The sequence below is a fragment of the Fukomys damarensis genome, unplaced genomic scaffold, assembly GCF_012274545.1.
Source record: "Fukomys damarensis isolate Sample0158 unplaced genomic scaffold, DMR_v1.0_HiC HiC_scaffold_25, whole genome shotgun sequence".
NCBI lineage: Eukaryota > Metazoa > Chordata > Mammalia > Rodentia > Bathyergidae > Fukomys > Fukomys damarensis.
In genome coordinates this window covers 11,572,982-11,573,286 of record NW_022900937.1, presented here as the reverse complement: position 1 = coordinate 11,573,286, position 305 = coordinate 11,572,982, and positions in this window count along the sequence as shown.

The window sequence follows — 305 nt, the reverse complement described above, 5'->3', positions numbered from 1 at the left end:
AGGAGAGGGTGGCAGGGGCGCGCCTCGGCGTACGGGTTGGGCGCCGACGCATCACGTGGTGAGGAAGGGGGCGGAGCTCTGGGGCCCCGGAGTGGGGGCCGAGAAGAGGGAAGGAGCGAGGGAAGGAAAGCGGGGAAGGGAGGAAGGAAGCGGGCGAAGGGGAGGGAGGTCCCTGTTTTGGTGGATCCGGGCGCGTCACCGGCCCCCGAAGTGGAGCGGGAGGGAGGCGCCTGGCGTTTCTCCGGCCGGGGGAGGTCCCGGCTTCCCGCGGAGGCTCCGGACTCAGCCCTTCAGCCGCTCGCCCC